Consider the following 26,855-nt stretch of genomic DNA (forward strand, 5'->3'; position numbering starts at 1 on the left):
TCTGTCAGCTGGCCCGCACTGAGGGGTAAAGTAGCACACTTAAAAGGTCAAGACAGAGAAGTCGTGGAAAACCTTTTGATGAAGCATAAACAGTTATTTAATTATAATGGTCCACTGCCCGCCACACCGTTAGTTCAGCATTACATCCCCACTGGGAATGAAGCACCGGTTCATAAACTTCCATATCGTGTTCCAAAAGCGTACAGCCTGTCATGGAAGAATTTATTAATACAGCTTAGGGATGGGATAATAGAAACCAGTAGTAGTCCCTGGTCCGCTCGTGTCATAAGAGTGGGTAAAAAATCCACCTGATGGGGGCAAGGCATATCGTTTTTGTTGTGATTATCGTTCCCTGAATCAAAAAACTATCGGATGCATACCCAATGCCTAATATCACTGACACTCCGGATAATTTGGGTCAATGTCGGTACTTCACGACCTTGGATCTTCGAAGCGCGTACCACCCCCCTGCGGGTCCGGGGTAAGAATAGGCCCGAGGTATTCCTGCCTGTCGTAAGAGGCGACTAAAAGGAGTTTCAACCGTTTCGGCCTTCCATGTTATGGTCCCCCTTGGGGTTTGACCTCCATTTTTCAAAATTCTACAGAAGTACGAGCCTTTTGGGGAAGGACACCTTACGTGGTGTACCACTGGTCCTAAGTGCACTAAGACCTTGGCACTCAGCATTGTACTGGCGTTGTAACCATACCCACTATTCCTCAAATTGGGCCTAAACGCCTGATGGGTTATCCAAGCTACGCCCATAGTGCGTCTCCATCTGCACCAGCGATCATGATGGACTTTCCATGGCACCAGAAATCCAGCACGGTAGCCAGCCCTTTGTGGTGGGGTCGTCATGTACCCTCTGGGTTGTAGCCCCCTGACAACACAGGGATCGTACTGCCGATACCTGAGCTGCACCCTCCCCACGTCGGCCAAGGAGTAGATGCCCGTCTCCTTTGGGCATCAGGACTCCCAGCAATGGTCATCCTGCCAGGCGGCCCTTGCTGCGGCTGGGTGGCGCCGATGGGGAGATCCCCTGGTCGGTTGGGTGGTATCAGGGCGGACGTTTCACAGATGAAACTTCAACACGTATCAGGTCGCTCTGCGGCCGAGTCTTTCAAAAGGAAAGGTACTGTTTCTAGTTCTGGTTCTCCTGCACTTTCCCCCTTGGCCGGTCCCTGGGAGGAGGGACAGGCCCGCCGGCTTGGGGCGAAGTACTTCCCCTGCTATTTGGTCTGTTCTCGAACCGATGGGGGGACGTTCGCCACCTCCAAGCCAATGTTCTTTGTTCAGCACATTGAGGACATCTTCGGGGAAATCGAGGCTCTCAGCAAGATGCGTTCAGGGTCCGTTCTTATCAAGATCACCTCCGCCACACAGTCAGCGGCGCTCCAGGCGTGCGACCGCCTAGGGGACATCCCAGTATCCATTGTCCCACATCTGGCACTAAATCGGACGCAGGGGGTTATTTTTCATCGTGACCTCCTGCTACAATCTGATGAGGAGCTCAGGGCCAACCTGGAGCGCCGAGGCGTGCATTTCGTCCGGCGAGTCCAGCGCGGCCCCAAAGACCGTCGCATCGACACCGGGGCCTTTATCCTCGCCTTCGAGGGGGATGTTCTCCCGAAGAAGGTAAAGGTGATACGCTACCGGTGCGACGTGCGACCTTACGTCTCGCCTCCTATGCGCTGTTTCCGGTGTTTGCCCTTTGGGCACATGTCGTCACGGTGTGAGGCTGAGCCACTTTGTGGCGATTGTGGACGTCCTCTTCGTGAGGAACATACATGCATCTCGGTGCATTACTTGTCCTGGCGTCCACTCGCGTAGATCCTCAGCCTGCCCCGCATATCAGAAGGAGAAGAAGATACAAGAAATCAAAACTTTGGATCGGCTCTCTTATTCTGAGGCCAGGAAGAAGTATGACCGCCTCCATCCCGTGCCATTGACCACTTCGTTTGCCTCAGTTGTGTCCACTCCTTCCGCGGTATCCTCACCCCTATCCTGTCCCCCTTCCGCCTCCTCCGCCCATCAGGGGGCTCTGCCTCCGCCTCCCGAATCCGTCCCTTCCAAATCCCTCCCTTCCAAATCCTCCTCCCCTGTGGCCCCTGCCTCCTCCTCCTCTCCCCCCACCACCTGAGAAGCAATCCTCTTCTCAGGCGTCCATCGGGGAAACGTTCTGGACCCCAGCTTCCGAGGTCCGGCGTTCCAAAACAAACCCCGCGCGTGAGGACCTTCATCGGGTCCAGCCCACCATCCCTGTGCCTCCTCAGCCTTCCAAGAAGGCCTCCAAGAAGAAGTCTCTATCCCCCTCTCCACCCCGGCGCGTTTCGTCTGACGCTCCATCCGTGAGTCGCTGCTCCCGGCCGTCCTCAGTTTCGCTGGGACGCTCTGCTGCCAGGCGCTCAGCTGCCCTCTCATCGGCAAATGATGCTGCCCCTCCTACACAACCAGGGACAGTGGCCGCAGCTGGCGACGACTCGATGGAACCGGATCTGCCTCCCGCCGGTTGTAGCGTTGTTCCCTTACAACCTGGCCCTCCGCGGCCGTCGAGGTGACCAGCGCTTCCCCAGTCTCGTTCCCCCAACTTTTTGACTAGCGATGGCCTTGTTACATTGGAACATAAGAGGTATTCGATCTAATCGGGAGGAATTACAACTGCTCCTCCGCCTGCACTGTCCGCTCGTCCTTGGTCTCCAGGAAACCAAGTTGCGCCCGACTGACCGTATTGCCTTTACCCACTATACCTCGGAGCGGTATGACCTCACCCCTGTGGAAGGTATCCCAGCTCATGGTGGGGTCATGTTGCTCGTTCGGGACGATGTCTGTTACCATCCCATCCCATTGACCACCCCACTCCAAGCAATAGCTGTCCATGTTACTCTTTCTGCTTTTACTTTTTCAGTTTGTACCATCTACACTCTGTCATCTGCTGTTAGTCGGGCTGACATGATGCACCTGATTGTTCAGCTTCCCCAGCCGTTTTTATTGTTTGGCGACTTCAATGCCCATCATCCCCTTTGGGGCTCTCCTGCATCCTGTCCAAGAGGCTCACTCTTGGCGGATATCTTCAACCATCTCAATCTTGTCTGCCTCAATACCGGCGCCCCGACTTTCCTCTTGGACTCTACTCATACCTACTCCCACTTGGACCTCTCGATGTGTTCTACCACTCTTGCCCGTCGGTTCGAGTGGTATGTCCTTTCTGACACCTATTCGAGCGACCACTTCCCCTGTGTCGTTCGTCTCCTGCACCACACCCCATCCCCACGTCCTGCTGGAACATACTGCAAGCTGACGGGGCACTTTACTCCTCCCTGGCGACCTTTCCGGACCACGATTTTCTCAGTTGTGACAGTCAGGTCGGATACCTCACGGCTGTTATCATCAATGCTGCTGAACGTTCCATTCCTCGTACTACCTCTTCTTCACGTCGCGTTTCCGTCCCCTGGTGGAACGAGGCTTGTAGGGATGCTATCCGTGCTCGACGACGTGCTTTGCGCATCTTTTGCCGCCATCCTACGTTGGCGAATTGTATTGAATACAAACGACTCCGAGCGCAATGCCGTAGAGTCATCAAAGACAGCAAAAAAGCTTGTTGGGCCTCTTTCACCAGCTCCTTTAACAGTTTTACTCCCTCTTCCGTCGTTTGGGGTAGCCTGCGCCGGCTGTCGGACATTAAGGCCCACTCCTCAGTACCTGGCCTGACGTCAGGTAATGAGGTCCTTCTTGATCCTGTGGCTGTCTCCAACGCCTTTGGCCGCTTTTGGCCGCTTTTTCGCGGAGGTTTCAAGCTCCGCCCATTACCACCCTGCCTTCCTTCCCAGGAAAGAGACAGAAGAGGCTCAGCGACCTTCCTTCCACTCGCTGCATCTGGAAACTTATAATGCCCCCTTTACTATGCGGGAACTCGAACGTGCGCTTGCACTGTCCCGACCCTCTGCTCCGGGGCCAGATGCCATTCACGTTCAGATGCTGGCACACCTTTCTCCGGCGGGCAAAAGCTTCCTTCTTCATACCTACAATCGCGTCTGGACCGAAGGTCAGGTCCCCATGCGTTGGCGTGACGCCGTCGTTGTTCCTATACCCAAACCCAGGAAGAATAGACACCTTCCTTCTAGTTACCGCCCCATTTCTCTTACAAGCTGTCTCTGTGAGGTGATGGAGCGCATGGTTAATGCTCAGTTAGTCTGGATTCTTGAATCTCGACGACTACTTACTAATGTCCAATGCGGCTTTCGTCGCCGCCGCTCCGCTGTTGACCACCTTGTGACCTTGTCGACATTCATCATGAACAACTTTTTGCGAAGGCGCCAAACGGTAGCCGTGTTCTTCGACTTGGAGAAGGCTTATGATACCTGTTGGAGAGGAGGTATCCTCCGCACTATGCACAGGTGGGGCCTACGCGGTCGCCTGCCCCTTTTTATTGATTCCTTTTTAACAGATCGAAAGTTTAGGTTACGTGTGGGTTCCGTATTGTCCGATGTCTTCCTCCAGGAGAACGGAGTGCCTGAGGGCTCCGTCTTGAGCGTAGCCCTTTTTGCCATCGCGATCAATCCAATTATGGATTGTATTCCACCTAATGTCTCAGGCTCTCTCTTTGTCGATGACTTCGCGATCTACTGTAGTGCCCAGAGAACATGCCTCCTGGAGCGCTGCCTTCAGTGTTGTCTAGACAGCCTCTACTCATGGAGCGTGGCAAATGGCTTCCGGTTCTCTGAAGAGAAGACGGTTTGTATCAACGTTTGGCGATATAAAGCGTTCCTTCCGCCATCCTTACATCTCGGTCCCGTTGTTCTCCCATTCGTGGAAACAACTAAGTTTCTAGGGCTCACGTTGGACAGGAAACTGTGCTGGTCTCCACGTGTCTCTTATTTGGCGGCCCATTGTACACGTTCCCTTAATGTCCTCAGAGTTCTTAGCGGTTCATCTTGGGGAGCGGATCGCACTGTCCTGCTTCGCTTGTATCGGTCCATAGTCCGATCGAAGCTGGATTATGGGAGCTTCGTCTACTTGTCCGCTCGGCCATCCCTCTTACACCGGCTCAACTCCATCCACCATCGGGGGATACGTCTTGCAACCGAAGCCTTCTACATTAGTCCTGTCGAGAGTCTTTATGCTGAAGCTGCCGAATTACCATTGACCTACCGGCGCGACGTACTGCTGTGTCGGTATGCCTGCCGGCTGTTGTCTATGCCCGACCACCCCTCTTACCAGTCCTTCTTCGCCGATTCTCTCGACCGTCAGTACGGGTTGTATGTGTCTGCCCTGCTGCCGCCCCAGAGTCCGCTTCCGTCGCCTGCTTCGACAATTGGATTTTGCCCTCCCTACCACCTTCAGAGAGGGTGAGAGCCCGACACCACCTTGGCTCCAGGCTCCGGTTCATATTTATCTCGACCTCAGCTCACTCCCGAAGGAGGGTACTCCGGCTGCAGTGTATTGCTCACGGTTTGTCGAACTTCGTGCTCGTCTTGCCGGTCACACCTTTATTTACACCGATGGCTCCAAAACTGACGATGGTGTCGGCTATGGCTTTGTCGTCGGGGCCGCCACCTTTAAATACCGACTCCTCGACCAATGTTCCAGCTTTACGGCCGAGCTTTTTGCTCTCCATCAGGCCGTTCAGTATGCCCGCCGCCACTGCCATTCATCGTATGTACTTTGCTCCGACTCACTCAGTGCTCTTCAGAGCCTTGGAGCTCCCTATCTGGTCCATCCCTTGATTCAACGGATACAGCAGTCCCTCCATTCTTTCGCTGATAATGGTGGTTCTGTCAGCTTTCTGTGGGTTCCCAGACATGTAGGAGTGCTTGGGAATGAGGCTGCGGATGCTGCAGCCAAGGCTGCAGTCCTCCTGCCTCGGCCAGCCTCCCATATTGTCCCGTCATCTGACGTTCGTGGGGATGTATGTAAGAGGCTTGTGTCGTTGTGGTGGGATGCTTGGTCATCCCTCCAAGGAAACAAGCTCCGGGCAGTAAAACCGCTCGCAACTGCTTGGACAACCTCCTCCCGACCATCTCGGCGAGAGGAGGTCCTTCTGACCAGGTTGCGGATTGGGCATTGCCGGTTTAGCCACCGCTACCTGCTCTCTGGTGACCCAGCCCCGCAGTGCCCTTGTGGTCAGGCATTAACAGTGCGCCATGTTTTATTGTCGTGTCCGCGTTTTAGTCAATTTCGTGTTGTGCTGTCCCTGCCATCTACTTTACCAGATGTTTGAGCTGATGACGCTCGAGCAGCTGCTCGTATTCTGCGTTTTATAACTTTAACTGGTTTGTCCAAAGACATCTAACCTTTTTACTTATTTTATCTGCATATTTGTCAGGTCCTTCTGGTGTCCCCGCCATCCCCTTGAGTCTTACTAGATTCCATGTGCTCTAACAGTGACTGGGCGCTAATGACCTCAGCAGTTGAGCGCCCTTAAACCCCAACAAAAAAAAAAGCGCGTACCACCAGTTGGAGGTCGCCCTGGAAGACTGACTGAAGACAGCTTTTTCAACACCTACAGGTCATTTTCAGTATCGGCGAATGCCTTTCGAACTCAAAAATGCTCCGGCAACCTTCCAACGGTTACTAGATAGCGTGTTACGAGGGCTGAAACCTAATCAGTGTATGGTATATTTGGACGACATAATTGTTTTCTCAAAGGACGTGCAAGAACATGTGCACCATTTGCGCGAAGTTTTCGAATGTCTGAAAGCAGCGCGGTTAACTCTTCAAATGGAAAAATGTCATTTTTTGTTGCAAGAAGCCAGTTATCTAGGTCATATTATAGGACAGGAGGCTGTCCACATGGATCCAAAACTTGTAGAGGCGGTAATGAATTTTCCGACACCTCCAAAAGTAAAGGAGTTGCAGTCTTATTTAGGTCTCGCCAATTTTTACAGGAGGTATATTGCAAAATTTGTGGAAATTGCAAGGCCCCTCACGCAGTTGTTGAAGGGAGCAAAATTTCGCTGGTCAGCAGAATGCGAAGATACTTTTCAAAAGTTAAAGATGTTAACATCTAGTCCGGTTTTGGGTTTTCCAGATTTTAGCAAACAGTTTATATTATCTTGTTACTCTAGCAATTTTGCTTTGGGTATTATCGCAGGAAATAGATGGGCAGGAACACCCGACAGCACATGCCTCCAGACGGCTAAAAAATGCAGAAAAAAATTACTCAACAACCAAGAACGAGTTATTGGCATTAATTTTCGGAATAACCGATTTCCGGTGTTTGTATGGAAGACGTTTCAGGGTTATTAATAACTATGCAGCACTTAAGTGGTTGTTAGGGCTTAAAGACCCAACAAATAGATTAACTAAGTGGGCTTTGCATCTTAGTGAGTATGATTTTGAAGTGATACATCGACCGGGTAAATCACATGGAAACGCTGATGGTCTGAGCCGTAAAGTATGCGCCATAGAATGCACAGGAATAAATGAGAACGAATGGACGGAGGCACAAACTGCTGAAACAGATTGTCAACGATTTACCTTGCAGCGACAGTTTGTCGTGGGTGACGGGATATTGTACCATAAAGCTAGGAACGGTCCACGCATAGTCGTACCAGAAAAATTGCGAAGCGAAATTTTAAGGCAAGCACATGATTCAATGTGTTCTGGTCATTCGGGTCGAAGAGCAACGGAAAGGAGGGTAGCACAGAGTTATCAACGCGTAGGCAAGGTGTCGATCAGTACGTAAAGAATTGCATTCCGTTTGCTCAACGGGCGGAATTGAGTCATCAGAAAATTGTGTTACAACGACTACCGGAAGTGGATAGACCTCTCAAAGTACTTGGCGTAGACGTCTTAGGACCGTTTGTGCAAACACCAGCGGGTAATCGCTATGTTTTAACAATAATATACCCTTTTTCGCGCCATGTGTCTGACAGCCATTCCAGACCAGGGAGCCGAAACCATGGCTTACGCCATGGTACATCAATGGATACTGAAATTCGGAACACCTGAAACTATAATTACAGATCAAGGGTCAAACTTTGATTTGATGAAACAGTTATGCAAGTTGTTTCATGCAAAGAAATTGAGAACGAGCATTTACACCCGCAGGCTAATGGTCGGACTGAGAAAGTTCATCGTAGAATAGCTAAAATGTTAAGTTATTATGTAAATTCGCAACACAACAATTCGGATACGTTATTGACGTTCGTAACTGCAGCGTATAACTCAAAAGTGCATGAAAGTACAGGATTGCCTCAATATGAAGTAATGTTCGGTCAGAAGATACCATCTCCTTTTGCATTGCTCAAGACCCCACCAGGAACCGATATTTCGGCGGTTAAGGATTTATCCACAAAGTTGAAAACAATCTGGTGGCAGGTGAAAAAAATGAACACTAAAGTGTTAGACAGGACAAAGTTCACAATGGAAAGGCGGCTTTACCCAATTATCATGTCTGGCAATGAGTGATGACTAATCCGTATGTGCCAAAAGGCAAAACGAAAACATTTGTATCCCATTATCAAGGTCCTTTCCAGGTGATCGAGATGACATCGCTGGTGAATGCCAAATTGCAGCTTCCAACTCTCCCTACTATTGTGCATGTGAGCTGAATTAGGCCTTTAAAGGGGATTTTTGAGGAACTGCCTTCATTGTCTGCAGTAACTTCTAGTGGAGAGAAAGGTGAATCTAAGAAAAAGAATAAGTAAGGAGTAGATAAACAAGAAAACAATGTTAATTGTTGAAGCGATCAGACATGCTGTTATGCTCTTAGGCCACGTGTAAAAAGGAAGAGCTAATGTGAGTTGTTTTTCTTTTGTTTCTCAGAAGGCGTGACGTTCTGGTAAGACCAGCAGTTCCAGCGTCATGGGTTGCGCTGAAGAGGGAAGAAGGAAGGTGTGCACTCTCTCTCAGCATAGTTATTCTGTTTTGCTGTTGCAATTTAGCTGAAGCTTTGAAGGTGCGTCGTATATCAAGTGGTGTTTTGTTCTCGCGACAAGGGGACGTAATTATGTCCGGACATCAATGGACCTTAAGGGTGGACTGTAATATTTGGGCGGTTGAAGACGAAATCTGTGAATTAGAGCATACAGTTAATGAACTTCATTCCATGGTGGCTAATCAGTCAAGGTTTAATGACACACAGGGGCAATATCAGCTACTACGAACAGCTTTTGCACTGTTACAAGCTCAGTTGCAGCAAACTGCAGGGTTAATCCCACACGTCCGTAGGGAAAGAGGATGGTTAGACAAGGGTGGCCGTATCCTAAAAACTGTTTTTGGGACCGCTGACGCAGTAGATATTTCAAGTTTTAATGAAACACTGCAGCAAATACAGGATAATGTGAATAGGACATTAGACCCAACTTTGCTCGCCTCTTTGGACCGGATGCGAGCAGCTCAGGATGGACGTATAACTATGGAACATCTTTTTCAACGAGTGCACAAGTACTGTAACGAGCATAAGCAACACTTACTAGTTATTGGATCATCAACCACCGCCACCTATATTTTTATCTTTGTCGTAGAATTAGTGTACTGTCGGCTCAAAAGGAAGGTGGCCCTTCCAACCTTTAACCTAAGGGTCCAGACAAAATCACTGAACAGTTGTGAGGCACTGCAGCAGAACACGGAGTAATGTTTATGGACAAAGATTAGACTGAGGATAAAAGTGAATGATTCCAGTGTAAATAGTGAATCAATCGTATTTTGTGGTGTTTGTGAAGTGGACTATAGTTAGTTTGACTTTTTGGTTGAAATCAGGCACAAATTCTTTCCATATGAGGGAGGAATTGTAGAGGACAAAGGGTTATTTTTAGGAAATACTATGCGAAATTGTGATTTAGTGTGTTTCAGTGTGTGATGCGCCAGCCTCACGGCAAACGGCGGATGAAGGCCAGTCAGCACATTATGCAGTTTTGCAATGAGCATCGGTATGTGTGTAAGTGCGCGGCAGCCATCAGAATGCAGCATTAGCAGAATTACGCAGATGCAGGCTGCGTGTGGTGTGGTTGCCTTAGCCAATTCATAGAGAACCTTCTAATAAACACGCTGCCGCGTAACCGGCGGATTCAGCAGCGGCCTGCACTATTTAAGGGCATCAGAGGTGGGTGTCGGCATTCGGTTCTACCGATTGGGTGTTCAGTCACTGTCACGTCGTCATCAGTGACGCTGTCCTTGAGGACTGGCTGGCGGAGGGTGTTGCCCGGTGCTGCACTGGCGACTCCCGGCATCGTCAAGAGCCGCCGCATCAGCAGGGGGGGCGAGCTGGGCTGGGCCTCATGCCGCTGACCACCTACCGCCTGCACAGCTGCTGACAGAGTGCGGCATTGTGTTCCCCGGACTGCGTGCATCAGTACGTCTTCACCACAACACGAGCGGTGAGGCTGAGCTACCAGAAAATGTATTGGAAGAACCAACAATAAGAAAAGGAAGATTGCTAAAAACAGCCACCTTCTTCTACCCAGCCATGCCCTACAACCCCAACCATGTCACCCGCTCCGATCATCCTGTTACGTAGGGAAACAAGTGGAGGCAGCTCAGCTGATACCTTCTCAGAATCATGAATGCTACAATGTTGCTATTACTATGAGGGATATAGACCATGCTCTCACTTCATCCAGATCATTTGCCCTAGAGCCAGACAGTGTTCACATTGAGATGTTGCAGCATTCTCTTGTAGGTCGGCACCTTCTCCTCTGTAGGTACAATTATATTTGGGCAGATGGCATGTTTCCTAGACGATGGTGTGAAGCCACTGTTATACCCAACCTAAGCCTTCCTTCTCTCACCAGCTGTGTTTCCAGGGTGATGGAAGATATGATTCATGGGCAGATGGTTTTGTGGCTTGAGTCTGCCCAACTGCTAAGCACTGCACAGTGTGGATTTCGAGCATGCTGTTCTGCGTTTGACCATGTTTTCACTTCGTCATCCGATATCATGAATGGTTTCCTGTGGAAATAAGACTATGGCCATATTATTTGATTCGGAAGAAGTCTGATACATCTGCTGGAGGACTGGTATCATCTGTAGTCTATACATGTGGGGCTTCAGAGGCCATCTGCCCCATTTACTAGAGGAAGTTTTGAAAGAGGTTTTCCCAAGGTTTATATTGTTTGGCCTTGTCCCGCACATTTATCCAGGAAAATGGGATGCCTGAATGCTCGTCCTGGGTATCATTGTCTTTGCTATCCCCTTTAACCATATTATGAGCTGCCTCCCACCAAGTATCTATTGCAGTTCTACATCAACATGTCTCCTGGAGCAGCGTCTTCAGCGTCATTCCTATCGTCTTTTCTCATGGAGCATGAGCAGTGGCTTTCACTTTTCCACTGCCACAACCTTTTGTATAAGTATTTGGCGGTGGAATGAGTTTCTTACACCATCTTTACATCTTGCGCCTTGTGCTCTTTCGTTCACTGAAACAGGAAATTCCTGGAGGTCATGTTTGATAGGAAACTTCCTTCATCCGCCCATGTATCGTACTTGGCTGTACATAGTACCCAATCCCTCAGTGTCCTACATCTCCCAAGTGGTATTTCCAGAGGAGCGGATCAGACAGCCCTCCTCCATTTCTTGTGATCCCTTGTCCATTCATAACTAGACTGTGGGTGTTTAGTTCATTCCTCTGCACTGCTGTTCATCATATGCTGTCTGAACACACTCCATGATGGAATACGTTTCTTCAGTGGCTGCTTTTTCACCAGTCCGGTTGAGAGTCTGCAGAAGACGCTGAACTGCTAGTCACACTGGTATGATGTCCTCCTCAGTGGATAGGCATGCCATTTCTCTTTCACACGTGGGGGCTCATCCTATTCCGTCTTATTTGATGACCCCTTTGCCTGCCAGTATGGGGATCGCCATTCTTCCCTGTTACCTCCTGGAGTTCGCTTTTGGCTTCAGATTACCTCCCATGTTCCTGATGCTTGTTAACCCTTCGCCATCTTGGCTTCATGTAGCTGCCCATGTTCATTGTGGACTTCATTTTCTTAACTTTTATAAGCAGGGAAAAAATGCATAAATGGTACGGACTAATCTATTGTCAGGGTACAAAATTCGTTGCAATATTACACTCTGCACAAATTGTACTGACTGGCAGTATGTCCACCAGTTGATAACTCAAACATTTTACCAATATTATGCATCATCACTTGTTTTTTCGAGAAACCTAGTGGCCATCCTGTTTAATATTTGTGACGAAAGTCTGTAATGTGTTTTGTTTTCATCTCTGATTTAAACATAACATTTGCATGTACCTCAAATCGTTTAAAAATATGTATCAAGTATACATTTGAATTGTCAATGTTGCAAGGGCCAGGAGGTATTGTCACAATTTCCCCATTCCCTAGATGCAATTTATTATTAATTCTGTGGTGATAGCTATGCTTTTGTGTGTTTGCAGTCCAGTCAATGCTGTACATCACTACCCCCTGCTCCTATATTGCAGGAAATTTGTTTTCAATTTAGACCAATTGTGATTAGAGTGAACGTCATTACATCATAGCTTCAAATTATGTGGAGACTTGCATACTGCTTGTTTTTATGCAATTTTGAGGAAAACTATCAGGCAGAAATATCCTCAGGTATGAACTGAAGTCATGGTAGTGTCGAACATTGTAAAACAACTGATTCCTATTGGTGAAGTGACAACACAATTCTTCAGGTGGCCTTAAATCACCAAGAGCTCCATACCCCCACCAACATCTAAATTGACAGTTCCATGTTTCTTGGATTTCCACACTGTCTCGAGCAATGTGTCCTACACTGATTTAAAATTTTCTGACGAGATTAGGCTGATCTAAGAGTGTTTGTAATCCTTCTCTCCAGTACCATTGCTGTGGGCCTTTTTAAAATATCCAATCCAAGCCATTTCCTGTATTTTAAATATAGGCCTTAACCGATAGTGATGGCCTCCATAGTCATTATGCTTTTTAGCTGTTTGTACTTGCTTTTCGCTTATTCGGGCGTTCTTTACTGCTTGGAATATGATAGCAGCTCTCCTAGCTTATGTAACCAGAGCTGACAGCCCAGCAAATTTAGGTATCAGGAACAATATTATTCCACCAGATGTCTTTGGTATTGGTAGGAATCTGGGCGTTTTAACACATCGTTTCCTTCCTCCTTTTTGCCGCTATCACCATTGATTTGATGCAATTTCTTAAACACCCCATAGGTTCTTCTTGTTTAGTGTGCAGTGAGCTGCATTCATTATTGCTTGAAGTTTAGTCCAGTACCCAATTTAAGTTCTAGAAAACATTGCCTTATCAACCACATATGCAGAAATAGGTTGTCCTAAATCAATATCCATCCCTTGAAATACCTGTGCAGCCTTATCAATGAATATTTAGTCTGCAATATAATTATATTCATTTGTAGTGCAGGCAATGTTGTGCTTTTTGCATACATTGTCCAGAACCTTAAAGCCCTTATCACCATAAGCCAGGCGCTATTTCAATTTTTTTCCAGCTCCACAGAAATTGTATCGAGAGATACAAAGTTCAAATGGCAGATACTCAAGAATACCACCTTCAACTCTGTTGATGTGTTTCCTAGCACTCATGTCACACTACTGCATGGTTTGAGGTTTGCTTTTCGTATTACATAGCAAATTTCGAGTGTTCACCCAGCTGTTGAGCTTTGATGAGAAACAAAGATATTTCATCAATGCCCTGTTCACTCGACATTTTATGACCTGCTCTATGAGGAACATATTGGGTTCAAAGATTTTCTGTAATTCGTTTCTGACACCAATAGGTTTGTTCTTAATAGAATGGTTAATAATGTGATTATACTTGCAATGATTTCTGGCTGTATGTTCAGCCATTTGCACTTATGTTGAAGATTAAATTGCTTCCACATTAGTTTTTTGATTGTCCAGTTCAACCATTTGGCAGTGCTAGTTTCCAAATGGGAGAATGTTGAATTGTGATTTATCCCACATCATTCCAATTCTGCTTTGAAATGCCTCTCGTAAAATTCACTTATGTGGTATGCCTCAAGGTTATTGGGCAGTCAATATACTCCTGTCTGCAACAATTGTTCAGAAACCTCTGAAACCACCTCCCCAGTCTTCACCTTCAAAGGTAAGCCCATGCGAAATTGGAATGTTTGTGACCATTAGAATGTACTTTAAACCATTATTGGTTTGTAAGTAGTCTTGCATATTTAAGAGGTCAGCCTGCCATACTTAATCCATTCCTCGTATTATCAGAAATATTCTGCATGCAGGTCTGTAAAGCTCATGAACAACTCTCTCCAGAATCACGCGACGATGCATATTTTTCGAAGCTCAGATAAGCTCGATTCTCTGCACAGGCTGGAACTGTAAGCAGTCGTAATTGATTTACGATTTCATTTGGTTATCATATTATATATTCTCTGGAGATAGATTGTTCAGTCTTCTATACTTAAATTCGACTATTTTACCCGCACTATGTGGAGCTGCTACAGCTGGTTTAGTTGGTTATGGTGGTAAATAGTTTATTTACATTGAAATGGAGGGGTTTTATAAACTTACTTATAGCTGGGTGTATAAACTAACTTGAATAAGATCATAATTCAGTGCTCACTTCTGTTAATGTTGAATCATACATTTCCACTTCCATCAATGCAGAGAATGCATCATGGAGTTGAGCTATGGTCGTTTCCAATGGGTGGAAAGTTTGGCAAACTGTCGACAGCAGATCACTGCACAGTGTGTCATAGAATTGGAGGCTATGTGATTGCCTTCTTTGCCAACACATTAGCTCATCCTGTACTGCATTTCATTAAAATGTTAAAAATCTGCTCCTTCGTAGCCATCTGCTCCTGCAGATCTGTGCTCTGTTGTTAAATATTTTAACTGTACCAACTGAATGCCCTACAGAAACAGTAACATTGGGGGGAACAAACTTTCCTGTGGAACAAGGTTGAACTCTGCTCTGACACATTGCATGGTCAATGTCATTCATCTAAGGAGAAGTATACTTTGTCATCACTAAATTTATAGTTTTAAAGTACTACCACCCTATTTGATATTATACTGACACTGGTTGCTTACACTCACTGATATTCAAACAGTTGGTTTGATTGAACAACATTATGTTGACACCAGACGTCTGCTGCTGTAACGACTTTGCCTTTCCTGAAGGAAAGCACATTGTGTTAGCTTATTTGCTCATTTTCTCTGTTCATCAGCATGAGCATTAATACTTGAACTGGCTCAGAACAGGGACTTTTGATGCATAACTTGACATCATTATCCTTTGATGTTTGTTACCAGTGAGCGATTTATTTATCAGTTGCTGTTAGTATATTTCCTCGTCATCTACTATTATTGTAGTTATAATTGTGGTGATGATCTTCAATTCCCGTATTTTGTGCACATTTATGTACTTATCAGGCACATTTATGCACTTTATTAATTGTGTAGTGCATAGAGCCACTGTCTGCATTGCATCACTCACTTGTTTTGTGTTACTTGCAGTACATAGATCGTAAAATCCAGTGATAGCTCTCATAGTAGTAGCAGTAGTAGCACATCAGAGTACTGTGAGCTGGTGCATGTTTTCGTTAGAAGCGAGTTACTTTAAATTTTGTCAGTGTTCCTTGCCTTCAACTTGTGTGTGTGTGTGTGTGTGTGTGTGTGTGTGTGTGTGTGTGTGTGTGTGTGTGTGTGTGTGTGTTTACCATGCCAACTCTGGTATGGGCAGATATAGTAATTGCTGTGAACCAAGTTCGTGATACTTAGCTCACAGCTCCAGGCAGTGTTTTCCACCGATTGGTCCATTGCTGCAGTCACCTTGGGTACTGCCCACACTGAGATTGACCTTTCACTTGTTTGTGAGTGGGAAGTCATTCCAGTGTGTGAGCGGCAGTGAAAGAATTTCCATGTTGCCAATCAGAGCCTGCTCAGTTCATCTGATGAAAAGATTTGGGTGCTGCCTATGGCTGATGAAATCTAAAAGCCAGATGAAATCACTTGGCATGTTCCAGAGGAAGCATCTCAGCATGCTAGACTGGGCATTTGCAGTAGTATTACTGTTAATTGGAAACTCTGATGTTAAGTGTGTAGTGGAGCCATTTAGAGATATGGCTGCATAGGACCGGAAGGAATCCATTGTGCTTTCTGTGTGCATAGTCAGAGGGGGGAGGAGTGGGTGCTTCCGGATGCCATGAGAAGTGTGGCATAGTCAGCTGTAGGTGGTGGCTCACGTTGGTGTTGACAATATGTACCACGTTGGATTGGAAGAGATTATATCTAGTTACAGGCGACTACCTGAAATAGTACTGCTCACAGTCTCGTTTACGAGATGATGGTGGAGCCCACCATTTGTAGCATCATGGGCACAACTGAAAGTGGTTCTTTGGTACAGTGCGGAGTGAAGGTCTGAATCAGAGTCCCAGACAGTTCTGCAACTGTGTAGGTTGCAGATTCCTCGACTAGCGCTAAAAGGTGGTAGTTCACGATTTCTGCTAAATTGGTCAGGAAAATCCATTACACAAAGGAAGCAGTTCCACACAAGTGTGGGGGATGTGTAGGGGAGACTGGGGGATGTGTAGGGGAGACGGGGCTTTTTTAGGTGTGATGGTCTCAGATGAGTGCAGAAAGGGCGTCAGTTTCAAATATTGCAAGTAGACAACCGGAAAAGGGTAGATAAAACCACAATAAGTACTGAAGTTGTAAATTCTCGTAGCTGCATTAGAAAAGAACCAGGGCTCAATGCTAAAAGAAAGCACTGAACCTCAAATCGTTATAGGTATGGAAACAAGTAAAGCTGAAAATGTTTCAAAAGACTTCACCATGTTCATAAAGGATCTGTGTTGTATTGGTCATGCTCTCTCCCTCCCCCTCCTGCTCTCTCCCTCCCCCTCCTGCTCTCTCCCTCCCCCCTCCTGCTCTCTCCCTCCCCCCTCCTGCTCTCTCCCTCCCCCTCCTGCTCTCTCCCTCCCCCTCCTGCTCTCTCTCCCTCCCCCTCCTGCTCTCTCCCTCCCCCTCCTGCTCTCTCCCTCCCCCTCCTGCTCTCTCCCTCCCCCTCCTGCTCTCTCCCTCCCCCTCCTGCTCTCTCCCTCCCCCTCCTGCTCTCTCCCTCCCCCTCCTGCTCTCTCCCTCCCCCTCCTGCTCTCTCCCTCCCCCTCCTGCTCTCTCCCTCCCCCTCCTGCTCTCTCCCTCCCCCTCCTGCTCTCTCCCTCCCCCTCCTGCTCTCTCCCTCCCCCTCCTGCTCTCTCCCTCCCCCTCCTGCTCTCTCCCTCCCCCTCCTGCTCTCTCCCTCCCCCTCCTGCTCTCTCCCTCCCCCTCCTGCTCTCTCCCTCCCCCTCCTGCTCTCTCCCTCCCCCTCCTGCTCTCTCCCTCCCCCTCCTGCTCTCTCCCTCCCCCTCCTGCTCTCTCCCTCCCCCTCCTGCTCTCTCCCCTCCCCCTCCTGCTCTCTCCCTCCCCCTCCTGCTCTCTCCCTCCCCCTCCTGCTCTCTCCCTCCCCCTCCTGCTCTCTCCCTCCCCCTCCTGCTCTCTCCCTCCCCCTCCTGCTCTCTCCCTCCCCCTCCTGCTCTCTCCCTCCCCCTCCTGCTCTCTCCCTCCCCCTCCTGCTCTCTCCCTCCCCCTCCTGCTCTCTCCCTCCCCCTCCTGCTCTCTCCCTCCCCCTCCTGCTCTCTCCCTCCCCCTCCTGCTCTCTCCCTCCCCCTCCTGCTCTCTCCCTCCCCCTCCTGCTCTCTCCCTCCCCCTCCTGCTCTCTCCCTCCCCCTCCTGCTCTCTCCCTCCCCCTCCTGCTCTCTCCCTCCCCCTCCCCCATCATCTCATTCTCGTTTCCGAGATTCTAAAGCTCTTCACAGATTATGAGATGAACTGTGTGATGAAGTTGGCTGCAACACGATGCATTCCATGATGCTGTGTCAGGATTTCATGAGATGATCCAACAGAAATGTTAGTCTTCTGCAGTCTCTCTGACAGTCCATCTTCTATTGGGATGCGCAATTTCTTTCACGCTCCTAACATCAGCATCACTGGTACATGTTGTGATGGGTATCCTGAATGAGGGTCATTTGTGAAATGTCTGGCCACATTTAAACTATGTTAACTATTCGTAAAACTGAGTATGGCTTAAGCACTGACCACCATAGGGTTCGTGCATCAGTTGTCTCTCTAAAGGTTTTCTTGATTTTCATGCAAAATTCAATGCATCTTTGATGATTTTCTGACTCTGCCATCTCGAAATTCGCAAACTGTGTTGACATAATCTACTCAATACAGCACTGAACAATAACACACACAAAACAATGAAAATTCTGGCACACCCACATTAAACACAAGCATGTGCAGGGATGCCAACTGCATTTCGCTCCAAGACGCCATTGGCGCGAAATTACGAATGTTCTGGAATTTTTTGAACAGCCCTTGTATATGGCAACTCCACCTCTTTCCATAATGTGTTTGCTAAGCAGAATATTCGAAATTTCTGGGTGAGTGCATTGATGAGAAATTAATTTGAAGGAGCACATCGATGAGCTGATGAAACATTTCAGTTCAGCAACTTAAGCTATTAGGGTTATTGCAAATTTTGGTGACAAACATATCAGTATACTGTATTTAATTTTAACGTATGGAGTCCCCTCTATGACCTCTACTTGCCCACTCCCCTCTACTCACGCAGTCCCTTCCCTCTTGCCTCTCCATTCCACTCCTTTTCTCCTCTGCTTTTCTTCCCCCTCCACTCCCCTTGCCGCTTCATTCACCCTCCCTTCTGCTCAATGATACCATGTCCACCTTTTCTGCACAAATAGGACAGTCTCACAATTGTGTATTCCATTTCTGTTGCCAAGCTGTGAAGTTCATATCGATTATAAAGATGGCAATGACACCTGACAACCTCCAGTATCTCCATCTTAGTATAGCAGCATTAAATTTACTTTTCTCTTCAAGGTCATGTGTAATTTCCTCATCCTTTGTTCTTTTACTAGGAAATTTCTCCTTTATTCTGGAATTGTAACTGGCATTGTCGATATGCCTATTTTCATTCACTGCTCTCATATAGCATCAAGTTTTGGGGAAACTCATCATTACGAGAAAAAGTACTCATTGCACAAAAGCAGATTAGTAGTTGGACAGCACCCAAGATAACCTTGTAGACACTTATTTAAGGAACTTGTGATATTTGCAGTACTTTCACAATATGTATGTTCACTTACTAAATTTGTTATTAATGACGAATCACAGTTCAAAGATAATAGCAAAGTGCAGTGGGCTAAATCTGACTTTGGCACAGGAAGAGGTGAATTATGCTGCCACAAAAATCTTTGATCATCTACCAGACAGCCAACCAGCATCTAAGAACAAATCAAAAGAATTTATGAATGATGACGTCTCCTCAATAGATGAGTCTTTATATATGAAATACTTATTGTAAAAAAAAGTTGCATTGTGTTAAGAAACCTAATGTTAAACTGACAAATTCCACATCACAAAATGTCATATTCATGATCTGTGGATCAGGTGTTAATGTAACGCAATGTAGTGTAATATCATGAAACTAGGCAAGGACTGTACATTACTCTATAGTTACTATAATTTGTATCTTACCAGCTGTAAGCAAAATCATGTTGAAAGGTGGGTTAGCATATGGTTTATTTTGGTGACGGAAGGCAAGAAACTAAGTGACTTCCTGCCTGGATTCAAAAGGTTTCGCCCTGCTCTGTACACTATGATCGTTGGAATACACTAACCACCTGTACGCCACTGCAACATTTGAGCAGTGCGTATTTTATTTTCTAGGTCATTGCCGCTCCCATCATTAAAAAAAAATTAAAAATATTTAGCTGGCCGCAGTGGCCGTGCGGTTCTGCCGCTGCAGTCCGGAACTGCGGAGCTGCTACGGTCGCAGGTTCGAATCCTGCCTTGGCCATGGGTGTGTGTGATGTCCTTAGGTTAGTTAGGTTTAAGTAGTTCTAAGTTCTAGGGGACTTATGACCTAAGATGTTGAGTCCCATAGTGCTCAGAGCCATTTTAAAAATATTTTCAAGTTTTAACTTCTGCTTTCACCAGATGACAGTATATTGGATGTGAGTGGTGGGCAGTGGCTACAGGGCAATGTTTAACATTACTATGTTATAAATAGTGTATGTGAGTACTTTGTTGTTTACTTAAAAAAACTGGCTATTTAAAAGTTTGACACATCAGAATTGGGGGATCAAATTGTTTATATGAGCTCATAATATATTATGTTTTGTACAGATTGCCTGAGGATGCACCGATAACTGAACAGCGAGAATATAAGCCGATGCAAAACCGCCGAAAAGTATATATAACTGTGGGTGAGAGAGCTTTAAAACTCCTGAATGACGACGAGAGTATTTTGGTTCTCCCAGCTGACAAATGAAGCGCAACAGTGGTTATGGATGTGGCCGACTATCAGAGAAAAATTACTGATTCACTGGATCCACAAGCATATAGGAAGCTGAATAAGGACCACACTAACAACGTTCTCAGTCTTGTGTCGCGGTTAATAAAAAAGTCCTCCATTGAAGAGAGTGTACAGAAAGGTCTCTGCAATTCGGTTGCGCTACCACCGAGGCTTTATGGATTGCCCAAAATTTATAAAGAAAATGTGCCGTTAAGACCGATAGTAAGTGCCATTGGTTCGCCCACCTACTCGTTACCCAAGTTCTTGACTACGCTGTTAAAACCACATGTGGGCCATTCGGACTCTTTTATATAAGAATTCGACACATTTCATCAGCAGATTGAATGGCATAGTGGTCCAGCCGGAGGACATATTGGTCAGCTTCGATGTGGTATCGCTGTTTACCATGGTTCCACTTAATGATGTATTGGAAAAGCTGGATCGAATTTTTCCTGCCGATATTTTAGAACTGTTTAAGTGTTGTTTGACGACCACATACTTCAAGTGGAATGAACAGTTTTATGAGCAAACGGATGGCGTGGCTATGGGAAGCCTCCTAAGTCCCGTAATTGCAAACTTCTTTATGGAGAAACTCGAAGAACAGGCCTTAGGTACTGCCAGCAAGAATCCAAATGTATGGTTCCGATACGTGGATGACACGTTTGTGCTGTGGAGACATGGTAGGGAGGAACTAAGCCGGTTCCACAAACATCAACAGTATAAACTCGAGAATTAAGTTCACAATGGAGGAGGAGGTAGACGGCAAATTACATTTCCTCGATGTGCTTGTTTTTAGAAACGAAAATGGTAGTTTGGGCCACTCAGTGTACCGCAAACCCCACGCACACGGACCATTATTTGCACCGGGATTCGAACCACCACCCCACAAACAGAAGCGGGGTGTTATCAAGACGTTAGCGGACAGAGCTAGAAATATTTGTGAACCTGAGTTGCTCGACGCTGAGATGGAACATCTCCACCTTGCACTGATGAAGAACGGATATTCGTCCGCCGAAATAAAACGTGCGTTGACGCAGACACGCAGAAATCATACTGACGTACAGGCTACTGCAAAATCTAAGGTTTTCCTGCCGTTTGTTAAAAATGTAACGGAAAGAAAAGGGAGGATCTTGACGAAGCGGAATATTACCGTAATTTACAAGCCCACCAGGAAGATACAGGAATACCTTAAGCCTGCCAAGGACGCTCGCAAACCATTGGAAAAAGCTGGAGTGTATAGGATCCCATGCAGCTGTGGTGATCTTTATGTGGGTACCACTAAAAGAACGGTTTCTAAACGTTTGGAAGAGCACAAGGGAAATTGTAGAAGAAGAGAAACGGAACGATCAGCTGTTGCGGAGCATGCTTTCCAGCCAGGGAGCCACAATATTCGTTTCGAGGAGACGCAAGTACTAGCGACCACGAGCGGATATAACGAAAGCCTCTACAGGAAGGCAATCGAAATCGCTAAACACCCAAATAATTTCAACCGAAAGGAGGAGGGGCGTGAAATTAAACGGTATATGGATGCCGGTGTTAAAGAAGACGTGAACCACCCGTCCACTACTGGGTGATGGCAACGGCGATCGACGGCGGCCAATTGCACTGATGTTTTCAAAACACGTGACGTCACGCCGCGGCGCGGGAGCCCGCGGACACTGAATTTAGCGGCAGGTAGTAGCGAGCCAGTGGGTGTGTTGGACCTTCCATCGCGCTACGGACCCCCTTGAAGATGTCTCCCGCAGTCGGAGACGAAACGTTGGGAATCACCACAGAATTCAGCAACCGACCACGGCATAACAGCCCGGTTAATTATAATGGACATGATATTTCCGGCCGTGAAAGTCTAAATTTTAGATTTTTACTAGGTTGAGATTCCTATACTGCCAGAAAGATCTATACAGGTTTATAAATCCATAACCATTCAAGGGATTCACAAGATTTACAGCTCCAAGGGGAATGATACCATCTTTCAACATGTAAAAATGTGCTTCCAACCAGTGAAAAGTTTTCACCTTAGAAAGGGCGTTTCTAACTGGGAAATAAGGGAAGTTTTTTTGTCTTGTCCAGGTTTACACCCTCGTTAAGGTTTCAGCTTTGCATATGAAATGAAGTGGCCATTGAGAAGAAACGCCATGCACTGGTGGTACAGTTGTTTTATCAGAACAGTAGCACTACATTGCAGGAATATCACTGAAAGAAATGGCTGTGAACTGGCTCTGTGTGAATAAATGAGTTGAATATTATCCAGAAATTTGAATAAATAGGTGAATTGAGTGGTGCAGCAGAATCCAATGTCAGTAGGTGAAGTGGCTTTTAGCTATAGCCGACTGTGCAGCAGATGCCTCTAGAGTTGTCAGAGGATATCCACCCCCCTCACACTCTCTCTCTCTCTCTCTCTCTCTCTCTCTCTCTCTCTCTCCCTCTCCACCTCCACTTCTGCCTCTAGCACCACCACCCCACCACCTGGTAAACAGTTCAAAAGTTTTTGTGGCACATTTTACACTACTATCTCCATGCGCTGCTAAAGAAGCCCCAAGATAGGCTTCAAGTGACTTTGACCTTCATTTTTGTCATGCGGGGAAATGAGTAACTTTTGGATGGACAAAGCATATTTTGCTTTGCATGGGGCTGTGAATGCACAGAACTGTCACATATGGGTTTGTCCTCCCAAATCTTGTGCCGGAATATCCACTGCACTCAGTGTATGTGAATGTGGTGTGGTTTCACAAGCCCCTTCATTCTCAGTCAGCGTTTCTTGGAGACACCGACACATCATGGACCGCTTAGGTGTACAGTGACATCTGAACTTGATAAGGACCTTGTTATCCAACGTGACTCCTGCATTTAAAGAACACAACGGTGTCTGCACCATTATTTTGATGTGAGATGGTGTGGCATGATATGTCAGTTGTCGAGTGAACAGTTGGTTTCATGAAACCTTCAGTATGACCTTCATTATATCTTGACAGTTTCAAGATATGTGGCCTTAGAGATCCCCCAACTTAAATTCATGTGACATGTGGATGTTGGGTTATCTGAAAGATTTATCAGGGATGTATCCAGAAACTCCTGATCAGAAGGCTATTATATGATGACAATCTGCTTACACTGGATATTCTATAGGCAACTGTTAACCATGTCATGGATACAGCATGTTGCAGAGTTGGTAGACCATTTTGAACACGTAACAGCTGATAATATCCTCATAAACGCACCAGAGCCACCATTATCATTGCTCTGGTCGTTTTTCCTATTTTCCTGCACTGATAACTCATTCTGGCTGCTTATAGCAACATATTTTCACCTGGTGGTAGAAAGTGAAAAATTACATTTGAGCATACTCCGTGAGGACACCAGTTAATGAACATGCTACAATGTTTTTGCATCCTGCAAAGTATAGAGCCCATATTGCAGCACCCTGAACACTGTCAGTTTAATTACAACCATTTATAATGCCTCGGAACAACTTCTGCTTACGAAGGCAGTGTGCTGTTAAGACAAATTTACCCTCAGTAAATTCATAATAAAGTTAGTATGACGTCTGGCAGAGATACCACACTCGTTCTATGATTGCTACTCAGCAGGGGTTTTTAATTAACAGCTTGTGTTTACTGTTGTTACAGTGTAATAACTATAGTGACTTCTGTCAGTGTCTTTCACATTACACAGTGTGTGCCACGTCTCCCTAACCATTCAAACCAGCCTAAATGGACGTACTATTCTCCATGCATTCTGTCTGCAGCTCGTGGTCTAGTAGCTAGTGTTACTCCCTCTGGATGATGGGATCTCGGGTTTGATTACTGACCGGGGTGCGGATTTTCTTTTCCCAGTGGCTGGATGTTTGTGTTCTAATCATTTCATCACCATCATTTCTGTCGGTGGCTACATTGGACTGTTTAAAAAATAACTGCATAAAAATTCGGACTTTGTACAGGTGCTGATGACTGTGCAGTTGAGTGCCCCACAAACAAAACATCATCCATTAGTTCTGAGAGTAAGTGAGCTATACTTCAATGTATATTTTGGTATGAAGTTTGGGATAACAGTGATACTCATTAAGATTACATAGTGATACATATTCAGTAGAGGGCCTGGTCGGTGGTGGTGATAACAGAGTAGATAGTCGTATCACCATGATTCCTGCTTTTATGGTAGGGGAAATTCTTTGAAATGGAGAAATACACAACCCAAGCGATGTTTGTACAAGACAACAGCACATTGCTTTGCAGATTCCTGCCCTGTGACTTAGTAGTTATGTGTTGGGTAGGAATCGAGAGACTGAAGAAATCAGGTGTGCTATTGCCCTCAAGGTATTTTAGATGAGGTTCAACGGTCACGAAACAAAATTTCGGTAGTATGAAACTATTCGAAAGAATAGTTATTGATATCCCTTTCATAAAAGCCTTTATAGGCCTGCTTGTATTCACAGCAGTCTCCAAACCTGGCATCAAATACATTGATAACCTTTCCTTAGTAGGTGGATCCAGATGCAATATTTTCATGGTACTGTAAGTAACGGTTTTTGTTAACAATGGCAGCTATCTGGTTTGAGAATTTAGAGAACAAAGGAAGGAATAAATTAGAGATAACAGCTGTAGTGCCAAAGTTTTTAACAGATGTGGTGTAAACCATAAGCAGTGTTACTCTCCAGGCTGTAGTGTGTGTGCTCATAAAATACATTTGCACTTCCATCATCACTGCATGAATAGTTCATGAATGTACCTGCCATGAAAAATGTTGTGCGATAAAGATTAAGGATATGACAAGTACCCAGGACCTATATAATGCTTACATGGTCTCTAAAACAATTGATAATTATCAAAATTTATATATTGTTGAAGGTTTCCACAAATTGTTTCTTATTCTCGTTTGTTTACAGTTGACTTGCATAGCATAAAATTTTAATTGTAAGTTTTATTTCTAGTACTTTGGCAAACAGGAATGTGCACATTTGATACCTTACTTACAAATGTTTTGGATTTATTTCTTCATTAATAATATTCAGTTACTTCATTCCCATATGTATGAAAGTCCATGTTGTAACTGAGTTAAAAAAAGTTACGACAACATTTATTGATTGAGTTGTTAACGTCTAGAATCTGACATACTCCATAATACCAGTTACGTTAAAGAACCATGTGATCCCAACCAAGGGTTTAAAAACTCTCAATTTGCAGATACCATGCCAAACAAAACTATATATGAATAGAAAGGAAAAGAGTCGAAAGTTAGTCAGAACAGATGAAAACACTGGGGCACGCATGCCTTCAGTAGTTCATAATCTTTCATATCCAACATGATGCACATACTGGGGACCTGAAAGGCATCACAATTCTGTCCGATGAGAAAGGGTTCAACTGCAGATGGAAAAATTGGACCCAGATACTACAGGGGTAGCCCATACATCAGCTGTCATCACTGCCACTCAATATGTCAGCCTGTGTCTAATGGATGATGATGTGGCAATTTACATGTGGGTCTTTCAGTCAATTGTGTTCTGCAATACCAGGTGACCAGATGTTGAGTAGATGTAAAAATTTTCAAAAAGGCTCACTACAAATGTATTGGAAAATTTACAACCACTTACATCTTTTCCCATAGTATTTCCTTTTTGTGCAAGGCTTCATATAAGTTTCAGTGCCAAAAACAGTCTTAGATTGAAACCATCTGCAAGTGTATCAGTCACATTCATTCATCAGTATGCAAATTCTTCCCTTGATTGATGTGATATTGATTCTTGTTCATGAACGGTCATTGTCCACCTGATCAACATCCATACTAGATATGCAATAAAAATATTGGAGCTCACGCTAGTTCTTGACTAACTGGGAATCAAACAAAAAAGAAATCTGTTTACTAGGTCAAATAAATTTATCATTACAAAGGCGAAAGTGTTGGCAAAACAAAGAAAAGGCACTTAAGTGCTAAGATGATGGAAGAGAAACATTTAAAAATTATTTCTCTTAATTAAATCTGAAATACGTTGAACTTAAGAATTTTGAATTAAAATTTTTGGATACATTAAATAAATTTAAAATATTTGGATACATTAAATAAATTGGTGTAGACTATTAACTTGTAGCACTGTATTGTATGAAGATTGTAACACATGAATGTGAATTATTTTATGCTCATCAAAAAATTCCAAGCCGGCCACTATGTTCGAGCACTTCTAGGTGCTTAAGTCCGAAAGCGTTTTGCTGCTGCTGCTGCTGCTGCTGCAGTCGCAGGTTCGAATCCTGCCTCAGGCATGGATGTGTGTGATGTCCTTAGGTTACTTGGGTTTAGGTAGTTCTAAGTCTAGGGTACTGATTACCTCAGATGTTAAGTCCCATAGTGCTTAGAGCCATTTGAACCATTTTAATAATTACACACACAATCTGCAGTGGCTCTTATTGATCATTATTGAATTTCGTCTGGTTATTTTCGTTTTAAACCACGTTTACATGATCATTTCTTTCCTTCTGGTGAATATTGTAATTTTAAATTACTCACAGTTACTGAATATGTAATTTCTTATACACTTTTATGAATTGCGGCCTATAGTA

The 26,855-nt window shown here is 45.5% G+C and overlaps 2 protein-coding genes across 2 annotated transcripts in view; both read left to right on the forward strand.

Moving 5' to 3' along the window:
- LOC124719888 (zinc finger protein 708-like) overlaps positions 1-26,855 on the forward strand; it is a 119,661-nt gene that overhangs the window by 90,631 nt on the left and 2,175 nt on the right. The window lies entirely within an intron of this gene.
- LOC124719889 (zinc finger protein 726-like) overlaps positions 1-26,855 on the forward strand; it is a 609,944-nt gene that overhangs the window by 90,404 nt on the left and 492,685 nt on the right. The window lies entirely within an intron of this gene.

The sequence above is a fragment of the Schistocerca piceifrons genome, chromosome 11 (genome assembly GCF_021461385.2).
Source record: "Schistocerca piceifrons isolate TAMUIC-IGC-003096 chromosome 11, iqSchPice1.1, whole genome shotgun sequence".
Classification (NCBI taxonomy): domain Eukaryota; kingdom Metazoa; phylum Arthropoda; class Insecta; order Orthoptera; family Acrididae; genus Schistocerca; species Schistocerca piceifrons.